Here is a 25140-nt window from a genome sequence, read left to right on the forward strand (position 1 = left end):
GCTGGCAAAACTGGATCTCCACCTGTAGAAGAATGAAACTAGATCCTTATCTTTCACCTTGCACAAAAGTCAACTCCAAATGGATCAAAGACCTCAATGTGAAACTGGAAACCCTGAAACTATTAGAAGAAAATATTGGCAGTAACTTACAGGATATAGATGTAGGAAAGGATTCTCTAAATCAGAAATTGCTCAGGAATTAAGGTCAGCAAATGAAAAGTGGGGCCTCATTAAACTAAAAAGCTTCTGCACAGCAAAAGAAACAAAAAAAGTGAAGAGAAAACCCACAGAACGGGAAAAAATCTTCACCAGTGACACATCTGACAGAGGTTTAACATCCAGAATATATAAAGAACTAAAAAAACAAAGAATCAAGAAACCAAATGACTCAACTAAAAGATGGACTAAAGATCTAAACAGAGAATTCTCAAAGGAAGAAATAAAGATGGCTAAGAAACATCTCAAAAAGTGTTCAATATTGTTAGTAATTAGGGAAATGCAAATTAAAACCACCCTAAGGTATCACCAATCAGACTGGCTAGGATCAAGAGAACAAATGGTACCAAATGCTGGCAAGGATACAGAGAAAGGGGAATGCTCATTCACTGCTGGTGGGATGCAAACTCATGCAGCCTCTATGGAAAACAGTGTGGAGAACTCTTAAAAAACTAAAAATGAATCTACCATCTGACCCAGTTTTACCACTCCTTGACATATACCCAAAGGACTCATCCTATTGTACAGACACTTGTACAGCCATGTTTGTTGCTGCTCTTTTCACAATATCTAAGAGATGGAAGCAACCTAAATGTTCCTCAACTGGTGAGTGGTTAATAAAAATGTGGTATATTTACACAATGTAGTTCTATTCAGCAGTAAAGAAAGATTGACTAATGAAATTTGCAGGTAAATGGTTGTATCTAGAAACTGTTATAGTAAGTGCGATAACACAGACTCAGATAAATAAACAACATGTGTTCTCCCTCATATGTGGCTCCTAGCACCAAATCCTTTTAAATTCCATGTCCTTTTAATAAGATGATGCTGTACAGCAGTCCCTTCTGCATGAAATAACTATCATCATCAGGACTTCAGCTGTGCTGATTGCTAAACATCATTACAATCGGGCTTGTTGATGGTTGTGCTCATTCATTAAAGGAAGGCCAAGCAGGATCATTGGACCCTCACCAGAGTATCCAGCCACTCTTCCCAGGCAACTGTATATAATTTGACTCTAATCACACATGGTCTCCTGTATTTGGGGAGGGCTAAAGTATACAATCTGGGGAAGGCTAGGAAGAGAAGGCATGACCCATGCTGGATAAAGGCTTTCCAGTGTGCATACCCTCAGGTCATACATACAACTCAGTAACCCCTCAGTTATCTCGGTAAGTAAGCTCAATAAATTCATTGGCTTGACACTAGAACCTTAAAAGGGAATAAGCATTGCTTAGCATCCCCAGGAAAGGAATTCTCACAACAGATGGAAAATTTGTTAATGCTATTATGTGTCATAATTATTAAAATAAAAAGAAGAAGAAGAAAGAAAATGAGAATGTAAAAGATGTTAAAAGGATATGGGAATGGAGATATTTTCCAATATAGAAAAAATGAGAAAGTCTAAGCAAGTGATGAAGGTCTGTGTAGGTTTGTTATGATATATAAAGGATGAGACAAAAATAATATACACATACTCTTAAAATTTCTAAGGTCATAGTTTAGTCAACTAGTTAAAGGTATAAAATATATATCTAGTCAAGGTTTATCTAAGAATAGTTGTTTTTTTACTCAAGCTTTATCTACATGGCACACAATAATTAAAAGTACCAGACTGGTGGAACTAACCTTATTGGATGTTTAACAGCCATACTTTTGAGGCCTATACTAATGTGGTCAGAAGGACTTAAAGGATGGGTTTTGCCCCTTGCCTTCCAAGGTCGACTAAGTTCCAGGGAACTATGGAACATCTCTCAAAATGTCCTGTAACTATGGTGAGTCACCTGTCCTCCTGTTCAGGGAGGCCATGGAGACCCTACCAGATGGACTTGAAGCAGTGTCCAGTCTACAAAGAGGAGGTTCAAAGCAGAGGAAACATTTCATCCATGCTTCCAAGTGAAGTAAGACATGGTCCAGCAGGACCTTTGACTTATCTTCACATAGATGGAACTGGTAAAAGAAAAGAGCCAGGGGCTCCTCCCAAGCCCACGTGACCCCCGAGGAACAGATCCTCAAATGACCTTAAGAATAAATATAAATTGAATTATTTGGGTTAACTGTATGGTCTCAAACATCTGCAAGGAAAGTGTAACCAAAGAGTAAAGTCATCAGTATATTTCTTTAAGAGTTCAAGGGATTACACTTCCCAGACATTAGGCTTAAGTCCATATAAAAAGTTATTTAGACAATTATTTCTCATCAATGATTTTGTTCCTAATTAGAAATGCTGCTCAGATGTAAGACTTTAAATCTTGGTCTCCAATTCTGTAGTGCCCACCTGTAGCTAAGGGAGACAACCTGCTATTGTTCTAAAATGATAGCCAATGATAGCCAATTTTGTTTTCTCCCCCTATCTAGAAGTCTTTGAGAGGGAACTGACACTCATTCTAACCACTCCAATGGCAAATCCTGAACCCATCACTCTTTCCAGCCTTGGCAACCAAAAGAAAAATGAAGAGGAACCCAATAGAGGGATGCTTTTGGAAGCTCTTGTCAAGAAATTCCAATGGACTCGCATATGAACATTTGAAATTGCCCTGTTCTGACTTTTTACTAGTTCCCTGTCTAGAACTTGTAATGCTAATTACTCTTGCCTTTACTTCTCCTTCACATCTCCTATTCATGATTCAAGGACTGAAGGGGTACTCCAATTGCCTCACCCTGCGTCCCTGTTCAGCATGGAAGAAGCCAGAGCAGTCTATATCCCAATTCCCTATCTGCAAGTTGGGTAACCCCTTCAGAGGGAGTTACCAAGATAGCCATTTCTTGGCTAAAACTCACAATGTCCTTGGGCCTCTTAGCAACACACTCTGTTCCAAAGGCCAAAAAAATGTCGAAAGTATTTGGGAGCTCTTATCTAATCCTTAAAAGATTTTAGAGTTACTTCTTCAGAGGGGGAAATGTTAGAGTAGCCAAAAGCCCCATAAAAAATAAATAAATAAATCAAAGAAGAAGAAAGAGTATATGAAGTTATGAGAAAAAAGTGATGGGGGATATGGGAGGAGTTGGACGGGAGGGAGTGGGCATGGATTTGATCAAAATATCTTATATGCATGTAAGAAATTCTCAATAAATTATTTTTAAAAATAAACAAAGAATACTGGTTGCTCTCACAGTGGACCAGGGTTCAGTTCCCAGCACCCACATTACAGATAACAACCATCAGTTCCAGGGGCCCCATCACCCTCTTCTGACATCCGTGGGTATTGCATGGCATGGGTGCACTTATATACATGCAGGAAATACACTCATACACATAAAATAAAAAAGATAATAAAATAGTTTTTTAAAAAAGACAGTGTGGTGTTATGAGAGGAGAGACAACCCTATAGAACGAACACAGAACCTAGAGATAAGAAGAAAAGGAAACCCTTTTAATAATGGGAATTTGGCTAATTTGGTGTCCATGGTTTTATAAGCATATTGAGCCACCTCACACTACACCCCAATGTCGATTCCAGGTACACTGTAACTCTAAATGTGAAATGTAAAGCAACAAAGCTTTTCAAAGGTACCACAAGATGCTAAACACAGCATAAGGGAGGAAATGACCAATTGTAGGACAAAATTACAAAGAACACTTGTTCTTCAAAGACATCACCAGTAGAAGGAAAAGACAAGACACAGAGTGGAAGAAGAGGAAATGTCCATAAGTCTACAAAACGCAGACATTCCAATAGAAAAACAGGCAAATGGGCCTGAGAGATGGCTCATTGGATAAAGGTGTTTGCAGCCAAGCCTGACAACCTGAGTTCAAGCTCCAGGGAAGGAGAGAATCAACTTAGGCAAGATGTCCTCTGACCACTACACATTTACCATGGATAATGCACACAAAAAGAAAGAAGAAAGAAGAAAGGAGAGAGAGAGAGAGAGAGAGAGAGAGAGAGAGAGAGTGAGAGCGTTGGATGGATGGGTCTGTCAGGTGGGCTTAGGCAGATACAACAACTGTGCTGGACACTCAATGGTCACAGAGGCCCTGCTGCCCAGAGAAGGAAGGAAGGAAGACAACTTCGATAGACATTTCATTGAAAGGAATAGCCCAGTGGCCGGGACATGCTTAGACAGGCCGTCCTCTTCACAGGGAATGTAAACTGAAGCCACAGTGAACACTGAGATCCTGGTCTTGAAACACTGTTCTCCAATAAATGGAATCAGGGCTTCTTAGAGAAAAAGTCGATTCTAAGATTGGAGCAGCAACAACATGGCATCAATGACATTATTGTTTAGTACCAGACAGTGAGGAAGTACTTTCAAAACAAGAGCTTGGGGGTGGGAGGTGGCGTAGCAAAGGGATAGAAGCCGCCCAGGAAGAGCTCCAGTGTCAAAACTGGAAAAATAGCTAATAAATAATGTATAATAGATTACATTCCAAAGTATAAAATACTGGGATGGATAGATGGATGGATGATTAAGCTCACCTACCTTGCAGAATAATTCCAAATAATAAATGTAGATATTCCAGCTTCCAGAAGATGGGACTTAAATCACCCTCTCCCCTTCCCCAATTAAAAATGAGCTGGGCTAGGTATGGCGGTGCACACCTTTAGTCCCAGCACTTGGGAGGCAGAGGCTGGAGGATCTCTGTAGATTCAAGGCCAGCCTGGTCTGTATGATGAGCTCCAGGTTATCCAGGGCTGCATAATGAGACCCTATCTCAAAAAACTAAAACAAGGGTTTAAAGGGATGGTTCAGTGTTTAAGAGCACTGGCTACTCTTGCAGAGGACCTGGGTTGTAATCCCAGCACCCACATGACAGCTAACAACCATCCATAGCTTCAGGTCCAGGGGATCTGGCACCCTCTTCTGACTTCCACAGCCACTGCATGACATGGGCGCACTTACCCACATGTATGCAATACACTCATATACATAAAATAAAAATAATAAATAAAATATAAAAACTAGAATAAATAAGAATGGGCTATATTTCATAATTTTCTTCCTCTACAGAATAGTGCCTTCACTGTGGAGAAACCCCAGGAAACAAGAGCATAAACAAGTGATGAAGATGAACACCGTCAGGGATGCCTCCTGAGTCTTGATTATGGTGACACAGCGATATTGTCAGACTCCTTGGTTATAGTAAGAAAGACATTTCACCTCTGTGATATTCTTTCCCCAAACCCTTAACTCCATTCTACTCATGAAAAAAAATACCATATAGACCCAGACTGGGGTGTATGCTACAAGAAGTTTCACTGATATTTATCAAGACCACAAAGGCCATTAAATAAACAGAAGACCAGAAAACATTCATAGGCCAGAAGGGGGGTTGGGGGGTGAGAGCTGTGTGCACGATGGCTCTTAAAATAGGAAGAGGACAATAATTGAGGAACTGGGGAGATTGAACTTGAGCCTAGAGTTTAGCTAATGGTGAGATCACCATCAGTTCCCAAGCTCCAAAAATTATGATAATGTAGGGTATAAATGAACAAAAACTAAGTATGGGTTCTATAGTGCGGTTTTCCTACAAATCAAACTCTCCCACCCAAGAGTTTTATTTGAAAAATGATGTGCGATTTCACTCTTATGGTAAAAGCTATAATTAGAACCAATATAAACAATACCAAATGTTGATAAGGATATTAGAGCCACTGGAGGTTCATCTTCTGGGAGAGTAAGCATAAACTGACATAGCACTTCAAAAAAAATTGTATCTACTAAACATGAACATATGCACAACTTAGAACTCCACACATTTCTTCTTAAGGCAGATGTGTGAAAGAAATGCATGCATATGTCCATCAAAAGACTGACAAGAGGGCTGGGATTGCAATCCAATAGTACCATGCTTGTCTAGCATGCATGATGCCCTGGGTTTAATGCCCAGCACTCAAATTTAAAAGCCTGCTTCAAATACTTATAGAAGTACTATCCGCATTAACCATACTTTAGAAACAACGTCTGTAGGTTTCTTCAGTAGTAGACTAGACAGATAATTTGTAGTAGCCATCATTTCTAAAGTACTACTATGATGACCAATCTTGACTATAAACTTGTTTGGATCTCTGACCACCTAAAAGACATGCCTCTGGAAGGGACTGTGAGGGTATTTCCAGGAAAGAACTAACTGGTGGGGGAAGACCCTTTCCCAGAGTGGGCAGCATCTTCTGGCAGCAGCCTCCTCCAGTGGCAGCCTCAGTATAAAGCTGGCTAAGGAAAATGCAGCCCCGGAGCTGGAGAGATGGCTCCGTGGTGAAGAGCAGTGACTGCTCTTGCAGGGGACCCAGGATCGGCTCCCAGAGCCCATACGACAGCTAACAACCTCCAGTTCCAGGGGATTCGATGCACTCTTCTGAGCTCTGTGGCACTGCACAACACAGTGCACTTATATACATGCAGGCAATACCCTCATGCACATAAAATAAAAATAATAAATAAAATACGTTTAAAAGAGAAAACGCAGCACCGCTTTGCTTGTTTGCCTGCCTTCGCTTCTTGCTGGTGAATGTGTCTAGTCATAGCCGTTGCTCCCGCCATCCTCTCCTTCATCAGAACCCAGCTTCTTTGGTTTTCCAAGGTAGACTGAAGGCAGGTAGCTCTCCAGGAACCCTCCAGGTCTTCAGCACCAGACTGGGGCTGCTGAAGTTTCCAGCATCTTTGTGAACCGAGCAGCTATTAAGTTCCCATCCTCTCCAGTGTGCAAGTGGCCATCATGAACTACCCAGCCTGTATTGTGCGAGCTCTTCTAATGAAGTCCCTTTTATAATGTACACCATACAATCGGTTTTGTTCCTCGAGAGAGCCCTCCCTAACCCGACCGCTCACTTCTTTGTTTTACTACCATTTATTGAGTACACATTGTACATTGCTACACAGCTCACACAATACCGGCTGGGACTGAGCAAATTACCACTGCACTAAACAGCATAGATAGATTTCACAAGCATAACGGCAAGCAAAAGAATCAGTCAAGGGCTGGAGAGATGGCTCAGCAGTTTAGAGCATTGGCTGCTCTTGTAGAGGAACTAAGTTTGGTTCCCAGCACCCACACGTCAGCTAATAACCATCAGTGACTCCAGTTCCAGGGGATCCGGCGCTCTCTTCTGGCCTCCGTGGCATGGCAGGCATAAGTGAACTTACACACAGGCAGGTAAAACACTCATACACACACACACAATAAATAAATAAATAAATAAATAAATAAATAAATAAATAAATAAATAAATAAATAAATAAATATGCTTTTTAAAAAAATCAAACACAAAACATTTACTTAATTTATATAACAGGCAAAAATAACACCGCACAGCTCAAAGCAGCTGCTGCAAGTGAGGTGGGGGTGATTGGAAATGAGACGTGAGTAAAGGTCTTGGGGTGCTGGCAAAGTCCTGGTCCTTGGTCAAGTTCCTGATTTCACCGAGTACTCACTTCACAAAAACACACCCCCTTCTGCTCTGACTCACTTTGCTCAATGTATGTTCTACTTCAGCAAAACCTTTTCTGAAAGCTACGAAATGATGCACACATCCTTCAAACCTGTTTAATTTTGACCGAAAGCACACAAATGCACATTCATCCTGCACTCGTTTGATGTGCAGCCAAGGCTTCGCTTTGAGGACTTGAGTCTGCTGACTGCAGCCCCACGTCATTCTCATAGAAACCACACCTAGAATACCTCATCCACATTTCCACCAGGAGTTTCTTTGAAGTCAAGGGAGACCTTAAAAAGCCCCGTAAAGCTGTAAGTGCAGAATCTTGCTGGAATTTTATGATTTTTCTCAATCCTTTCATTATCTCATCCATACCTAATTCCAGAGCATTTTTTCTAGTTTTTATTCAGTATGTCTTTTCAAAACTCTTAACGTGGCATTCATAGAAATTGTTTACTCTTTCTCTTCTCTCTTTCTGACACTTTTATTGAGTTAATTTTTTGTTTTGTTTTTAAAAATTATTTATTATTTTTACTTCGTGTGTATGAGTGTACTGCTTGCAGGTGTGTAAGTGCACCTGTGTTGTACAATGCCTGAGGAGGTCAGAAGAAGGCGTCAGATCCCCTGGAACTGGAGCTATGGACAGTTGTTAGCCACCATGTGAGTGCTGGGAATCGAACCCAAATCTTCTGCAAGAGCAGCCTGTCCTCTTAACCACTGAGCCATCTCTCCAGCCCCTTGAGTTAATGTTTCATTAAATAACTAATAACCGAGTTTGACATAAATAGGTTTGTAACCAAATGCAAGTGGCTCTTAATGGACAGCAATCCACTGAGGAGAGCAGTAGACCTCGTGTCCTGTAGACCAAGCTATATCTAAGCTTCTCTTGGTGTGGAGATGCATTCATTCAGGAGTTTTGCAGAGTCAATGAGCATTCATTAATCGCCCATATTTGTCAAGTGGAGAGACCTCCCTTGGTATTGCTATGCCCCTGAACTCCTAGCTGTTAACATTGATCTTTCTGGGGTCATCTTCCACCTCACCACTATGGAGAGTCTCTGAATGACTTTTCCATACAGGTACCTTTCTCCCACTAAAGTACAAAGCATGTACCTTCTATATTTTACATAGAGTAGGTTCTCAATAGATGCATGCTGAAAAAGCAAATGACTAATGGATATATGGATTTGGGGTTTCTACAAGCAAAGTTCAAGCTCTTCAGTCTGCCTTGCAAGACCCTTCCTGCTCAGAACTTTCTCATCTTTCCAGTTGTCCTGTCTTCCATGTCTTAGTACATCCTGAGCCTCCCTTGTGATTTTTGATTGTGTTCACATCGTTGTACACACTGGTCCTCTCCGACCATGCTTTTTCCATGGCCTTCCACGTCGGTGCCTATGTAACACCCAAGCATTCCCTCTCATCAAAGCTGTGCATGTCATAACCTGGCAGAGTTTGTAATAGCTTTTATCTGCTTGAAAATTTCATCATTGTGAGTCCTTGTCATCCACGAGCCTTTCCTGTAGATGGCACAACAGAGTGACCTGAGGACAGAGATCAAGTCAGTTTAGTTTCATAGAGTCAATATCTTGCTCAGCCTTGACATATAGTTGCTACTTAACACAGATGTAAAAGCCGGACATAGCTGGCCTGAGTTCAGATCATGCTTGTGTCATTTGATAGTTCTGGAACCCTGGGCAGATTCCTTTTCCAAGACTCACTTTCCAGAAGAGGAAAGCAATGATACCCACCACACAGTGTTAAATGACATCTCCAATACAAAGAGCCAAGCACACAGAACAATAAAGGGAAGGTAGAAACATGTGGGAGTGCCCACACTAAGGTCAATGTGTGGCCACTTAGGTCCTTCCATATCCTATGGAAATCTTTTGTGGCAAGAACCCTATCAACCCCTGGAGGAGAAACTCCATACACATGAGAGAAATGGACAAATGAATGAGTACTGCTCCTCTGTTCCTCTTCCCTGTCCTTCATCCTAATCTCTCTGCCCTTACCACCCTTCCCCATATCTAGGCTCCATCTCTGTGGGTAATTTGAAATTAAAATCCCAAAGTTATTTTTCATAAGTAAGAACAATCACTCTTGGGTCTGCTGGCACAGCATCCTGACAGGGGCCTGGCAACAGCTAGTTCACAGTGAACCCTGCCAGGGGACTGCACACATGCTTCTAAGAATAACTCAGTGTCCAAGAATTCCGCCTGCTCTATCGCAAACTGGGGCCGGCCGGCAGCTGGTTTGCATTAGCATGGAGGGCGATGGTATCCCACTTTACTGTACTGAGGCTGAGGCCCCTCCCTCCCTTCCTTTGCTCCCATTCGAGGCTGCCCTTGAGCATACAGTCTTCATTTAACAGTCTTGAAAGCATCAGGAAGAGTCTGAGGGTTTGAGGGTTAGAGGTAAACTGCAAAGTGGATGGAGTTTGCCTTCTGGGTCCTTTCATCTTGTGTCTGAGTCGTCTATCCCAGCTCCATTTGGGTATCATCCAGAGTGCCCCAGTGGTCTAAACATTCCATCCTGATGGACTCTCCTAGGATTATCTCCATCTTCTGTTATTTTCTCAACCATTCATTTGCTCATTCTCTCACGCATCCATTTCTACACAGAATTATTACATATAACAATACTGCAGCTAAAGGGGACCTAGGCGATCACAGAAGGAAGCACCTTGGTCTACAGTGATTCTGAGAAAACACAGAGTGGTACCACTGTCCTAGAGACACGGGTATGCCTAGGAACATTAAATATTAGTGTCACAAACACAAAGGGCATTACTGGCATTTGATGGGTAAGACTAATGATACAAAATATGCTGAAATGCACATAAACTCTTCCCCAGGGTAAAGAACGGCTCAGCCAAAAGCTGTCCAGAGCATCTCCTTTGATAAACACTCTCGGAATGGAGTGTGTCGGCTCCCACTCTTCCGTCCTCCACCTACTCCTACTCCATAGCATATTGTTTATGAAAACAAGCTTCCTCATTCCTGACCTCTACATATCTTATCTTCAAATATTTTAAATACACTTTTCAATGGTGAAAAACTAGGGGAAATGTTCCGTTTCAGCCACTTTAACTATGGAAACTTGAGCAGCTGATGTTTCTCAGAACCCCAGACTTCCATCTGTACAATGATGCTCCTACAGCTAGAAGGGTGGCTATGTAAATGACTGCCATATTGCACAATTCCTAATTTTCAGAACCATGATTCAGCAGTGGGAATTAGAGATTTTATGCTGAGTACAGGCACGGTGCATGTTGAATATCCTAGAGTTGTGTGCAAAATACCTTGTACTCTGATTGGCACTCAGTAGTGTTCGCAATGTCAGTCCCCTTTTCTGTCTCCTTCCTCTCCTAGCTGTCAAGCAACCCACTGGATTAGCTACTTGTCTTGATGCTGCAACAAAATCCCCAACAAAGGCAACTCAGAGAAGAAGAGGCTTATTTTGGCTCACAGTGTAAAGTTACAGTCCATCGTGGCCAAGGAGGTCTGGCGGCACAAGCACAAAGCAACTGGACACATTAAGTCTACAGTCAGGAAGCAGAGAGCACTGACTCCTTGTACTCAGCTTACTACTCAGTCTGGGACACCAGACTGGGATTTAGGTGGGTCTTCCCACATTCAGGGTGTGTTTCCCATGTTTAGGGTGGGTCTTCCCACATCAATTAATCTATTCTAGAAATTCTTGCACAAATATGCCCAAAGATTTGCTTCCATGGTGATTCTAAATCCCATCAAATTGACAATTAATATTAACCCTCACACTCACCAAAGGCAGTCTATGATTCACTGGAAAACGGCTACGTGGCTAGCTCAGTGTTCCATGCTTAGTGAAGAGGGACAAAAGATATTTATGTCCTCTACTCTCATAGAATTTGAGATTAGACCTGAATATACACACGTTTACACAAATGAGTGTGTAATAGGTATGAGAAATATATTAAACTCTAAAGATTTACAGTCTGCCTCCTTTACACCCTATCTCTCACTATCCAAAAATAAATGACCCATTTGATCATTTATTCCATTACCAGGTTTTATTTTACTAACAGGGGGTAGACAGAATGAAATGAGAAGCCAAATTGTTTTAAATAAAACAGGATAAGGCAAGAGAGAGGAACAAGGAAAAAGGAGACATCACAGGAAGAGAATGAGCTGGAAAATGAGAAGCAGCTTTCTGGAGAAGTGGAACCTTAAGACAAGAGATTCAGTAGAAGCTGTTGTCATGTTTCATTATGTGAAGACTGTAACCAGGGTATCCCTACTGAGAGCCCTAGGAGCTCCTGAGACAGAGCTACAACTATCTAGAAATGCCCAGAGATTTCCACAAGGCTGTAGTGCAATCAACTAGTCCAGTTTCATGCCTTCCTTCACCATGCATATTTAGTTATATCAGCCTAGCTACAAAGCCCAGCTCTCTATTCAATTCCCTTTTAACCCCACTCACTCAAACATTGGTGAGAATGTCAAACTTTCCTTAAGTGGTAGAGCAATCAGAGAGAAGAAATGACAAAAAAAAAGCCACAACATGGCCTCCATGTACACACACACACACATACACACACACACACACACACACACACACACAAATAAAAATAGAAAACTAAACATGATAACACAGCCCTATCACCCCAGCATTCAAGAGGCTGAGACAGGATGATTGTCACAAGTTCGAGAACAGTTTGAACTACAAAACAAGACTCTGAGAAAGATGAAAAACAAGATAAAGGAAGAACAAGGGAAAGAGGAGGAAGAGAAGTGGGGGGGGGAGGAGGAAGAGGAGGAGGAAGAGAAGGAGGAGGAGGGGGAAGAGGAGGAGGAAGAGGAGGAGGAGGAAGAGAAGGAGGAGGGGGAAGAGGAGGAGGAAGAGGAGGAGGAGGAGGAAGAGAAGGAGGAGGAGGGGGAAGAGGAGGAGGAGGAAGAGGAGGAGGAGGAAGGGGAGTAGCAACAAGGATAATAGACTTTGCAACTCATTTTTCCTCTCTACAACTGAAGTTTAAGTTAAAATTGTTTAGAGAAAGCAAGCATTATAGAAGTCCAGTGGGTTAGTTTGGGAGGCTTTCCTGGTCATGGATGACTTGCTGGAGATCCCTGAACAATAGGTGAGCTTTGGAGAGAACCAGAGAGAGAATCTGGTGGTGCCACACTATAGAGTGTGAAGACTGAACTGGCACAGATATACAAGGGGAAGTGAAGAACTTGTAGCTGAACCAGCGCAGAGAAAGACAGAAGTGTGAGTTTTAAGGCAGGGTCCTTCATGGAGGGCTCCAAACGTATCAGGTTAAGAATCTGATGGAAACATTACTGCAAATTTTGAAACAGGCCAATTCTTTCTTTAGGAATTTTGTATTTTATTTTTTTGTTTGTGAGAAAAATCATAAAATCCTATCAATTATCCTTTCAGGTATGTATAATTAAAATAGTGTGACAATTTGATCGAGTTATGGGGCGCCCAGATATGTAGTTAAACATTATTTCTGGATGCATCTCTGAGGTTTTCTGGATGAGATGAGCATTTAAATTGGTGGACTTGATAAAATCTGCCTGAGGGCTAGAGAGATGACTCAGCAGTTAAGAACACTGACTGATCTTGCAGAAGACCTAGGTTCGAATCCCAGCACCCACATGGCAGCTAACAACTGTCCGTAACTCCAGTTCCAAGGGATCAGATGGCCTCTTCTGTCCTTGGCGGGCATTGCACAACACGGGTGCACTTACCTACATGCAGGCATAACACTCACACACATAAAGTAAAAATAAAATATTTTTTTTAAAGAAAATCTGCCTTCACCAGAGTAAGTAGACATCATTCAGTATCCAGTCCCCACACACCTACGTCTGTGTGTGTGCAAGTGTGTGTGTGTGTGTGTGTGTGTATATATGTTCTGGAGCTTAGATGTCAGTCTTCGATGTTGTCAGATATTACAGCTCTTTGGTCTTTAGGCTCTATTGTTAGCACCTTCTTCCCTCCAACCCACACCTCCAATTCTTAGACCTTCAGGCTCAGAATAAAGATACCATTGGTTCTCCACCTTGCAGTATACAGATGGTCATGTCTCCATGAAAGCTGTTGCTTTAGGGATTATAGAAGTTTTTTCTATATGTATTTAGTCTACTCTGTAGCTGAATTATTGCATAAGGTATGTTTTCCTTCAAATAGTTATTTGTAAGAAGATCAGAATTCAGATAGACAGGTGTTCAGGACAAAGTGTCAAAGGTCCCCTAAACTTACCTGGTAGGCAAATGTGTGCGATCTGGGGTCAGTGAAACAGGGAGCTCCCACCTGACTCATTATGAGATATCTGAGTTCCTCAGAGAAGAGGAGATACCTGCCATTCGTCACCTCAATTTGCAATCTTTTTAAATTATTATTTTTATTTTATATGTATGAGTGTGTTAGGAATCGAACTCAGGTCCTCTGCAAGAGCAGCCAGTGCTCTTAACCACTAAGCCATCTCTCCTGCCCCCTCAATTTTCAGTCTTGAAGTGCATCCATTCAAAACAATCTCATTCTTCTCACAGCCTGACTTCACAGTGCTTAATGTGATAAATAGCATTGAATGTCCAAAATACATTTGCTCTAAGGAAATATTGCCTGTGTTCATTTATTTTAGTATTTGAATGTTCTTTGTTTAAAAAAATTACATTTGGGGTATTAAACTCAGGCCTTGCACATGCCAGGCAATTGTTCTTGAAGTTCAAACAAACAGAGCCACAGAATTTTTTAAAGATTATGTGGATAAAAGGCTTCCTGGATTCTACAACTGTTTCTCCCTACTTAGCATCCATTCTCTCTGGTTTTCCCAGGAAGCTAACTCTCTCCCTCTATCCAGCACTGAGGTTTCTTTGAGTGTAAATAACGTAAGAGATGTGATGCAGCCTACTGTGGGACAGCAATTTAAAATACAACACTAATGTCAAACTGTTAAGGAAGTTTGCATTCATTCTAGTAAAAATGAAGAATCATTAAAGGCAGACACTACTCACTCATCAACGACAGTTGTCAGGTACATGCTGTGTCCAAGACCTTTACTAAAGGAAAAATTAAAAAGAAGGCCCCACTTCTGAGGGAATTCCCACCCAATATGGCAATTGAAAGATGAACCTAATAGCATCGAGGCCAATTCTATGTAATAGTAATACAGTGAGCCACAAATGTAACTTTCAGTTCTTTGACACCCATGTTACAAATATTAAAAAGTAGGTTGCTTAATTTTTATATTTTATTTAACCAATATAATCAAAATATTATTTACCTTGTAATCATGATGAAAACATTCCCCATGGTGTATTTTTTCTCCTGTTTTTTCTTAGCAAGTCTTCAAAACCCAAGGTACATTTCCAATGCCCACTTAGAATATCCCCCCTTTTTTTGCTCCATAGCCACATTAGCCACATGTAGCAGGTAGCAGTTGTGATATTGGTCAGCAAAACCTTCAAAGATGTTGGAGACAAATTCAGTTCTTAATGTTCATATGCATTCATGGATGGGGAAAGTGTGAGTATCTGTCCTTTTTGATGCCAGCTGCCCCTTCCAACTCTTTCCTTGAGTGGTAATGACTTTTCTCTCCAGACCTACCCACCCACTATTTAACTCATTGGACCTTTGGTGGACCACAGATCCAGGCCATTTTATGTTTCTAGACATGGTAAGTGACTCACAGATAAACATGATCCAGTCAGTTACTCTTTGTTGGCACTTCTGATACAGAAACACATTCTCTTCTGCAGGCCTTGTGTCTGGGAGAATGTGAGCCTAAAATGCCAGGTGCTTCCATGAAGAGACTGAGAATGAAGTCGCCATGTAGGAAGGTGGAACGAGATGGAGAAAAATTCAGTTCTCATCAACCAAGCTCCGAGGGAAGTGGAAGTCCTGAACTTTCCAGTTACCTGAATTAATAAACTTGAATGAATCAAGCCAGTCTGATTTTGGGGGCTCCCTAACAAGAGTCCTTTATTTAAGATGGAACGTCTTCATTTCCCCAAAGGAGTTAGCATACAGTTCATATATGAGTTTTCCCCCAATTTCATTTTCTGTCCATGTGTCCATCACTTGATAACAACTTACTAGTGACTCCAGTGAATTCTGATACCCTCCAGGATACAGGTATCAGGAGGCAGCATCATTATGCTGGAATAACAGTGGGATCCTCTCCCTCACCTCACATATTCCTGTTTTCTTGGCTCAGAGGCACAACTAGGAATCTTATTTTTGTCCCAGCCTCTCCCTCAACCTGTATGGTGGAATCAGGTCGACCCTGAGGACCCTGCAACCGACTCTTATTTTCAGTGCGATGATTGATGCCTACCAGCAGCACATTACAACTGTGTTGTATTGCCTCAGTTTCCCTCAAGATGACCAGGCAAAGGTGCTAAACAATTTTCATTTAAAAAAAATGATCCAATGAATGTCCTGTAAGAACTACTCTTCATCCTTCCCTGAGTCATGTCACTGCATAAAAGGAAAAGTCTGCTAAGTGCAACACACATCTCTCTCTTGGGCTGGTACCACTCCCTATATGCAGGTCTTCTTGGCAGATGCCTCACAGCTCTGGCATCACGAACATCTTCTTGGGGTCTCCACTGACAACCAGGTTTCACCTAGACAGCTTCACTCAATGGCCTATCAGGGCCTTCTCTATGCAGGGGTATCCCTGCTCCATGCTGCCTGGCCTCAATGGCTCTCTGAAACTATGGAGGAAGAGCCAATGACCCCTTCACTCTTGCATCTTTCATGCCTCTAAAGCCAGCACCATATGAATGACACTGCCAAGTTTGACTGCAAGTTTTTGATGGACTTCAGCCTGCTTTATCCATTTTAGAAGCTTTTCTCTTCAGCAGTCCCTGCAGCATTTTGCTTTCACAAATTGGAGGCTTAACTGGGTGTGGTCTTGCCCGGGGGGCACTCTCTCCATTGTTTAAGTCCAAATCTCTAGTCCCCTCCTTAATCACTTTAATCTCTTTATCAAAGGCGCCCTCTAAGCCCTTTGAAAGTAAAGTTCCAGAAGTCAGACATGGAGCTACTGGATTTGGTGTTTGTCCTGTTGGTTTTCAGTCTTGTTTTGGTCTGGTATTTCCTTACTATGCCTCCATTCCTCCCTTTTGGAATGATAATGTGTATTTGGTTCCACTGTATGTTGGAAATATGTAATTTGTCTTTTGATTTTTTTTTTTTTTTTGGTCTTTTTGAGACAGAGTCTCTCTGTAGTCCCAGCTGACTTGAACTCACTATGTAGACCAGGCTGGCCTTGAACTCACAGAGATCTGCCTGCCTCTGCCTCCCGAGTGCTGGGACTAAAGGTGTGAGCCACCACGCCTGGCGTCTTTTGATTTTATAGAGGCTTACAGTTAAGATATTTACCTGAGTTTCAAAAGAGACTTTGGACTGTGGACTTTTGAATAGTATTGAGATTGATAATGACTGTGGGGACTTTTAAAGTTGGACTAAATGCATTTTGCATTTTATATGATCATGAGCCTATGGGGACCAGGGGGTGGAATGTGGTGGTTTGAATGAAAATGTCCTCCATAGTCTCCAAATATTTTGACATTTATCCCCAGATGATGGTGCTGTTTTGGGAGGTCTTAGGTGTGGCTATCCTGGAGGAAACATGTCACTGGGGGTGGGCTTAGAGAGTTCTTAAGCCTTGAGATCTCCAGTTACTCTGTTGTTACCTGTGCCTGCTGGAAGATGTAGAGTTTAGCTTCTGCTGCTCCTTCTCCAGCCACCTCTACCACCATGCCTCCCTGCCAAGATGAACTATAATTCCCCTAGAATCGTAAGCTCAAATAAGCTCTTTCTTTTATTAAAAAAAAAAAAAAAGGATAAGTCTGACCTAAACATATCTACTTACGATTTTGTTTTACTTAGATCATTAAACTTGACCTCTCACTTAGTAAACCTTAAGAAAGGAGCTAATCTAAGAGGCATGATAATAGGCATCCAAGATACAAAGATAAACATGCTCTTAAACACAAAGAGATAAATATCTAGTTTACAGAAGTTTGGTGTTCTAGAAAGAATTTAGGAAAGAGTAACAGAAGTGAAATTGGGGAATGTATGACTAGGTGGTCACTGAACTACACATTCTTAAATAAAAAAATAGTCTGGGGTTGAATGACATAAGAAGGGAAAGGTTAAAGTCCTAAAATGTGCTTCAAGGGATGCCCTCAAGAGTCAGAAGACCTCCTACTAGGCCCCACCTCTTAAAATTTACACCATCTCTCAACAGGGCCAAGCTGAGGGCTAAGCCTTTAAGACATAAGACTTTAGGGGACATTTGGGATCCAAGCAACAGCATGAGGTGGCATGGATAAACCTTGAAAATATCATGCTGGGTAAAATAATCAGTCACAGAAAACAAGATACCATGTGATGTCATTTATGCAACATCTCCATAACAAGCATATTGACAGAGATATAAAATACAGTTGTGGCTTCCTCGCCTTCACTGGAGAGGAGTTATAGGGTGGGTACTGATGGGAACAGAGGTTTTGTTTGCATTAATGAAATTTACCTAGAATTAGTGGCGATGGATACAGGACTCTATACAAATACTGAAAAAATGCAATGTACATTTAAAAGGGTGAAGTTTATAGTATATGAATTATACACTGTCATTTTAAAAAACCATCAAGGGCTGGAGAGATGGCTCTGGAGTTAAGAGCACTGGCTGTTCTTCCAGAGGACCTGTGTTAGTTCCCGGCACCTACATGGTGGCTAACAACTGCCCGTAACTTCAGTTCCAAGGGACCCAGCACCTTCTTTTAGCCTCCATGGGTAATGCATGACACAAGTGCCCTTACCTACACACAGAACACTCATACATTTTTTTTAAAACTTCAGAGAAATAAAGAAAATTTCTTTAAAAAGCTACCCTAAAATCAATCTTCAGGTTACTGCATAACTGGGGTCAGATCTCATGAGTCTTAGGTGATAAAGTTCATGATTTCCCTCATCTGACTTTGGCCTTTGCCCAGGAACTGGCCTGTTACACTGGGCCAATAGCCAGGACATCTGACAGACCATTGCAGGCCTTCCAGCTATATCGGTGAGATGTACGGTGGCCCTCCCTTAGAACAGCCCAACCCATTCAAGAACATATTGACCAAACCCTTTCTTCCTGGTCTGTGCAAGGGGCTTGTTTCTTCTTTCATATACTACTTTCTCTCCTGCATAGCTATAAACTTCATGTTCCCAGGAGCGATGTCATGGCTTCAGATTCTGATCCATTTCAGCTGTGAGTCTACAGAGCCTCAAGCATGTTCAGTACACTAAACAGTAACCAAAATAAACATCCCAGGAGCCAGAATCCTGAGGTTGTCTCCCACTCGGAAGGCTACAAGCTTTCCATGTCAGGGTATGTTTCCCTTCCAAGACAAGGCAAGCTATGTGTGTGCAAAGTAGGAATGTTACATGATCCACCCCCCCTGCCACACACACAGTGTTGAAAGAAAATACAGTTTGAACACAAGAGAGAAAAGAAAATGGCTCCAGGAAGGAAGAAGAGGCAAGGGCTGAGGAGATGGCTCAGTCAATAAAGGGCTTGCCAAACATGAGGACCCGAGCTCAGTCCCCAACCCCGTGTAAAAAGCCAGGCACTGTAGCGCATGCCTGGAACCCTAGCAATGTGGGGAGCAGAGACAGGAGGATCCCTGGAGCAAGTTCCAGCTCAGGAAAAGAGCCTGTCTCATAAAGTCAGGCAAAGACAGATCAAGGAAGACACTCGACATTGATCTTTGGCTTCCACTTACATACAGACAATATGCACATGCACTTGCACTCGCATGTGCACACATGTGCAAACACATACCCAATATACACAAGTGATAAATGCATTAAAAAAATAAATTTTTTAAGATGAAAGAGAAGCCAAATTAAATTTGGTTTTTCACCTTGCATTTCCCTGCCCCCAAAGCCGCCTGTCCACAGCCCCAACTCTGTCAGACGTTTCAGATGCTTCTGTTGTGCCTTCTGCAGCCCAGATCCAAATCCCACAAAGGAAAAGGGGGATCGATGCCATACACGTGCTGATCCTCTCTTGCAGGGATGAAAGACTTCTTTTCAAGTAGCATGCATGTCTTCCAGGCTGCATCTCTGTCACTCAGGAATGCCTCTTGGCAGATGGGCCAGGGCCGCTCCTTAGCTGTCCTTTTCCTGTCAAACTCCAGCTTTTGTTCTCTGGTGCTAAGGTTGACAGATGTATTCTCAGGCAGATACATGCTGGAAACATATGGTGGATAGAGGAGCTCCAGGGTCCCAGTGAGGTGGAGACAGGTAGGGAGAGGATGATGCAGGTTAGGCCCTCACAAAGGAGAAAGGGGAGGAGGTAGAATCCCTTATCTCTCTACAGCTCCTCTGATTGGTGGTTCCCGGTGTGAGATTAAGCTGTAACAGAGTTTGCCACACTTTGTAATCCTGGAGTCTGCTGCTCATGCGTTATCTGTGGTCGCTCTCCTCTCTCTCTCTCTCTCTCTCTCTCTCTCTCTCTCTCTCTCTCTCTCTCTCTCTCTCTCTCTCACTCTCACTCTCGCTCCCGCTTGCTCTCTCTCACTCTCTCGTTCTTCCATCCACTTTCTCCTTCTTTCTCTTCCTCTCTTCCTCCCTCCCTTTAATTTCTTTTCTCATCATCCCCTAACCCTTCCTCTTCCATTTCTCCTTTCTGTCTTCTCTCAAATGGCTTTTATTCTTCCCTCTCTGACATTTTCTCTCTCTCTCTCATAGTCACTTCCCTATCTTCATCTCTCTTCCCCTTCTTTCTTTACCGATCTCTTACCCTTTCTTTAGTTATCCCATCTCTCTTGAATGATCTATACACCACCCAGCCAAGGAAACCCAAGTTGGACCATTCTATAAGAAGTCCTAAAAATTGAGGAACACCCTGGATATACTCAAAGAATGGGATGAGCCAAAGCTTCAGGTGGCCATTGTACTCAGAGGATTCCTTTGGTTTTGTGTGTAGGAAAGGAAAGACAAAGAGAGGGGAGAAGAGGGGAGGGGAGGGAAACATTGAATGGCACACCTAAGGAAAAACAACGAGGTTTCCTCTGGTCTGCATGTACATGTACACATACATAGACACCTGAACTCATCTCTCTCTCTCTCTCTCTCTCTCTCTCTCTCTCTCTCTCTCTCTCTCTCTCTGTCTCTGTCTCTCTCTAATACACACAGGGATAATAGTAAATACCATTCAGGTTAAAAAATAAGACATTTTGTATGTTGGAAACAGCACATGTTCCTGCCCTTCATTATACCTGCAATCCTCTCCTAGGAGTATTAGAGGTGTGGATCTGAGTCCCAGAGTACCTGAAAGAATGAGACCATGGACACACAGTTTAAACAGAGACAATCTACTAAGAAAGCAGCTGGACATGGCGGTGCGTGCCTTTAATCTCAGCACTTAGGAGGCAGAAGCAGGTGGATCTCTGTGAAATGGGGCTAGCTTGGTCTATATAGTGAGTTCCAGGTCAGCTGGGGCTACAGGGAGACCCTGTCTCAAAAGAAAAAAAAATAAAGAGAGAGAGAGAGAGAGAAGAAAGGAGGAGGAGGAGGAGGAGGAGGGGAGGAGGAGGAGAAGAGGAAGAAAGGCAAAGAATTTCTGAGGCTAGGCTGGGAGTGGGCTACTGAACTGAGGGAAAAGCCCACAATGCACTGGGTCATGAGCCCCAGGACTCTTCATAAGTCATCTACATAGTATGCACATTGCTGAACACAGGCTTTTCTTGAGCGTGCTCCATTTGTTAAATGAAGCCCAGGTGAGGAAGTCTTCCAGTCAATTCTTCTGCCAAATAACTAACCTCAATTTTGCTTTTTTTTTCATTAACTTCTTAATTTTCTTAATAATTTTATTCTATCTTATGCTTCAACAATATACCATTTACTTTTGCTTGGTCTTGAACCAAATATAAGTAAAACCAAGCTATATGTTCTTTCATGACTTGTCCCATTGTCTTGTAGTTGTTTTACAATTCTTCCTGGGAATAAATCAGGCCACTGTTTCAGGTGTGTTCTTTGCACAAACATCCCACGATCTGCTGAGCCATTCTGATGTTATTGATATTTGGGTCTTGGATTATTTCCATGTCCTTTTCAACACTTTTCGCTGCCCAAAATTTTTGTCAGTCTAATGGCTGAGAAGTAGAATTTCAAGGTGGTTTTAATTTGTAATTCCTTGATTTGTTTTGGGTTTTTTTTTTTAATTTTTGCTTTTGTTTTCTGCCTGTCAGTTGGAGTTGTTTTCTGTCACTTACAGCTGACAGCAGCATCATTATTGTAGTGCGATGTCAGTTTTTCCTTTCTTTTTCTTCTGTTCTCTTACCCCTCCCCTGTCTCTCCATCTCTCTGTCAAATCCTTGTTTCTTATGTATCCTTACCAAACCTCAGAGACAAACATATCCACATTCTTCCCCTTAATTAACTCTGGCTTCAAGTCCTCTCTTTCTACGGCTTTCTCTTCTGTCCTGAGATGCTTTTTTAGGTGACAAACTACTAGGGCTGCCTGACATAGTTCAGCTCACTCACTTAACTGTAGAAAAATCTGAGCTCTGGCTTTTCTGTCCTCTTAAATTCAGGTTCTGCTTCTCCTGTACCTTAAGGACCAGGAAGCCATTTGGGGAAGAGCTTTGTTATGGTTGTAGGCTAGTCACCTCTTCTGGTAGAAGCTGGGGCCAGAGAAGCTAGGAAGATGTTCTCAGATCCTTCAACTCCTCCTTGACCATATCCCTGCCGCTGCTGGGCTGGCACATTCAAGTGCCCCTTTTAATGACTGAGTAATGATGGAGATGGAACCAAATTAGATAGTGATTTCTCCCAAAAGGCAATAGAAGGTTCTCCACGTCCCTTCAGGAAGCTCAGTTCAGTTTGGGAAAAGGAAGTATACAAGTGAAATGCAGAAAATGAGAGAGAGGAAAACCTCATTTTGAGATTCTCTTTCTCCTTGACCCCTATCTGTCTACTTACAGTTCTTTGAATTTATAAATAGTAAAGATGAAATAAATAGAATGCATATTTTAGGGGCTTTATACCAAGAAACTTGCCTTGAAAGCAGCTATTATGTGGTGGGAAAAATATATCAAGCTCCTTTCTGATTCATTTTTGTTAAATATGATCTCTTATATCTCTAGATTTCAAAGGTTAAGACAAATATAAATGTACGTCCACATCCAGTTTTAAGAAGTTGTGTGAGACAATGAATGAGATTTGTGTTCTCAAGGCTTTCGTTGTGTGTTTTGCCACCAGAGCTGACTGCTCTGTTATAGTGCTTTACTGTTATATTTTTGATCTGTCACCTTGATGACATTTCTTACCCACACCTGAGATCACTTGTTTTTCTAGGTATGACCTTGCTTCAAACAGTATTTATACTTACTGTGCAAATGTCCACATATTACCTATTTAAGAAATTTCATGGTACCAACTCAAGGAAATGGATGAGATGAACATAGACATGGCTTTTCCATCTTTCCCCCTTTTAAAAAAAGAAATAACTTTTTATGTTCACCTTTCCATGTCCCCTTTCCCCTTCTCCCTTTTGGAAATGTGTCAAGAACTAGATCACTCAGGGTGAGCGATTGAGAGGATGAAGAGACTGAGCCATGCAAAGCTGGGCCTCTTTGTGCTTCATTATAAGACATGCTGCTGGCCAGGCTACTTAAGCATCCTTTTATCAAGAAAACTTCATGGAGGATCTAGCTGGCAGACTCAGGATACAAGACCACAGAGGTGATACTCTGGGCTCCTGGTCATGAAATTGGATGCATCATCTTGCTGAAAAGACACTGGGCTTAAAGGGCACAGCATGACTTTGTTCCTGCTTTGGTTAAATTTCTCAATGCCACAGTCAGCTAAATCACCAACAGCTTCCTTCGAAAAACACTGAGAGCACCGATCCTGTGAAGAAGGTAGATTTGGAATAAACCACTGTGGGCATAATTCATCTGATGGTATTTGCAACAATGGACCTCTGGGACAACAGGAGATTCCTGGCACCAACCCTCCCTATTCCACTAGAATTCTCTAAGGAGCACACACTGCAATTACAAGACACCTATCTGCTTGGCATGGCTCTTCCCAAGGTTGGTCTGCATGAGCGAATGTACCGCAGGGAGCACAGGGAACCATCCACACTGGAATGGCAGCTCCCACTCCTGGAAAGGTTGTGGGAAAAGCCACCCACAGAGATTAGGAAAGAAAAAAAAAAAAAAGTAGACAAAGTGGGAAAGTTGTAGTTTGAAGGAGGAAGCTATCCTCTGAGTCTAGAAGCTAGCAAACAGAACCAGCCATGCAGACCATTGGGATCCCTTTTAGTTGTGGGAAAGCCCACCCAGTGTGAAGTAACACTCTAAGATGCTGTCATCAAAAACGGTTCCAAAGAGGCTCTTGCTGCTGCCTTCTTTGCGGCAGTCACCTCAGCAGGATCACACTGTACAAATAGGAGCAGTGTCATCCACAGTCCCAACTGACTTTAGGAAGTTGGGTCCTAAGCCTCTGCCACCTCTGTCTAAGCCCAACACATGGGAAGCTAGCAGAATGGCGCACAAATGCCCTTTCCAAGAGCCAGGAGTCGGCTTTTACCAATGTAATGCTACCAAACATGTGGTACTAGCTGCTGACTCAATTCTAAGCTCTCCTGAAGAGAATCCCTCCAGCACTACCCCTCAGACTAAGATCAGCTCCTCCTACCTGACCAAACTGACACACACACACACCCAACCACCAGCAGGAAGAGTGAAGACTGATGGATGGCAGAATGGAGATTTTGCAGAAAATAGAGACTGTGATAAGCTGGAGGGTTTGGAGGACAACACACCTGAACCAAAGAAAACGGAAGCAGAGCACAGGCTATCCAAAGCATGGAATGATGGGAATATCCTGCAAATGCTGAGAGTTCCCTTCCTCTCACAGAGCATGAGCTCAGAGTTCCACATGAAGACAGAGACGCAGAGGAGACCCGGAGACAGAAAAGATGGCTTCCTAAAGGGTTGCAGCTCAGCCTGTTCTCCCCTCGGAGAAGCACTTACAAAACAGGGTTTGAGGACACAGACAGTCCTAGCAACGCACCAGATGACCGTGCTGGAAGCAGCATCTAAATGCTCACAGCGAACCTGGGCAGCGAACTCAGCTTTGCTCAGAGAACACAGAACTCTTCCTTTCCCTTTCCTCATACTGGCGCAGGGGAAACGATCACATCCCAAAGAGAGAGCAATTGTCTTACTTAGCTTTTGTTGTTCTTTCTGCAAAATAGTGAGACAGAAGTTTGTGTGGTGGAGCTTTTTTTTTTTTTAACTTTTACAAAAACTTTATTGAGAATTTCATACATGCACATAAGGTGTTTTGATCAAATCCATGCCCACTGCCTCCCCTCCAACTCCTCCTGTATCTCCCCATCACTTTTTTCTTTTTCTTTTTTTTTTCTTTTCTCATTTATTTATTTTTATGGGGCTTTTGGCTACTCTAACATTCCCCCCCTGAAGAGGTAACCCTAAAATCTTTTAAGGATTAGATACAAGCTCCCAAATATTTTCAACATTTTTGGCCT

The 25140-nt window shown here is 42.3% G+C and overlaps 1 pseudogene; it reads left to right on the top strand.

The window, feature by feature from the left end:
* Positions 1–20974: 20974 nt before the first annotated feature.
* On the top strand, positions 20975–24691 carry LOC103742169 (annotated as a pseudogene).
* The last annotated feature ends 449 nt before the right edge of the window (positions 24692–25140 follow it).

This window comes from Nannospalax galili, unplaced genomic scaffold (assembly GCF_000622305.1).
Source record: "Nannospalax galili isolate Female #2095 unplaced genomic scaffold, S.galili_v1.0 scaffold39, whole genome shotgun sequence".
Lineage (NCBI taxonomy): Eukaryota > Metazoa > Chordata > Mammalia > Rodentia > Spalacidae > Nannospalax > Nannospalax galili.